This window comes from Mandrillus leucophaeus, unplaced genomic scaffold (assembly GCF_000951045.1).
Source record: "Mandrillus leucophaeus isolate KB7577 unplaced genomic scaffold, Mleu.le_1.0 Scaffold270, whole genome shotgun sequence".
Taxonomy (NCBI): Eukaryota; Metazoa; Chordata; class Mammalia; order Primates; family Cercopithecidae; genus Mandrillus; species Mandrillus leucophaeus.
Genome location: NW_012102810.1, coordinates 1,356,883 through 1,358,270, shown reverse-complemented (window position 1 = coordinate 1,358,270; position 1,388 = coordinate 1,356,883).

The window sequence follows — 1,388 nt, the reverse complement described above, 5'->3', positions numbered from 1 at the left end:
GCACAGAGATAAGGAACCGAGAGGAAATAAAGCAACACGGGAACTAAAAGAAAAATCTGAAAGAACTGTAATTAACATCCTTAAACACATAAAACGTTGTGTGTGTAAAACAGGAATAGGAGGTGATAAAAAAAATAGAGAATTAGAAAGAACTTCAGAAATTAAAAATAGGAAAGCCGAATGTTTAAAACTTTACTAGCAACATTAAAAATGAAGTTAAAGAAAATATTTTTAAAAGTAAAGCAAAATAGGAGAAAAGAAAATGAGATGATTATTGGTTGAGGAAATCCAACACCCAAATAACAGACATTTCAGAAGGAAAAAAATAATAATAACAGGTGAAGGAAATAAGCAAATAAAGAATACAAGAAATTGCCCCAGAACCGACAGTCTCTATTGAGTACCTTGCACAGCACAGTCAGTCATTCAGTGGCCACACCAAGGTACAGCATCTTGGTATTTCAGAGCATTAGCATTAGAAAGGATTATCAAAACTTCCAGAGAGCAGCCAGTGCAGGGCCGCAATGAGCAGGGACTGAAGGAAGGAAATGTATTCAGCGTCTCCCCACAAAAGGCTCTATGCTGTTCCTTTACCTGGGTTATCTATTTGAATTACATTTAAGAAGGGGCAGTGGCTTACGCCTATAATCCCAGCACTATGGGAGGCTGAAGTGGGCAGATCACTGGTGCCCAGGAGTTCGATACCAGCCTGGGCAACATAGCAAAACCAAAACACAAAAATCAGCTAGGCGTGGTGGATTGAACCTGTAGTCCCAGCTACTCATGAGGCTGAGGCATAAGAAGCTCTTGAACCTGGGACGCGGAGGTTTCAGTGAGCCTAGATTGCACCATTGCACTCCAGCCTGGGCAACAGAGCAAGACTCTGTCTCAAAAATAAATACTTAAATAAAATTTTAAAAATGAAAATAAAACAATTGTTTCTATACACTTGAAAGTATGATACCGCATACTGGAACATGTCAAGACTATAAATTAGGAGACCTCAGGAACAGCCTCAAATTAGTGTCAGTCTAACTGTGCAACCTTGGGCAAATCACTAGTGTCTCCGGATCTCAGTGTCCTCGCCTACAAAAAAGGTAACTTGGACAAGATCAGTAGTTTTCAAAGTGCAGTGTGCATATCATCAGTGGCACAAGATACAATCTTAGGTGGCTCACAAATGGATAGAGGTTATTTTGACAGATATGCAATTTTAAAACATGTATTAGCACATGAAACCCATGATATCATAACTATTATTGTTTTTGTTGAAAAATTTTTAAGTTAAAGAAAAATATGGCCAGGCGCAGTGGCTCACGCCTGTAATCCCAGCACTTTGGGAGGCCGAGACGGGTGGATCACAAGGTCAGGAGATCGAGACCATCCTG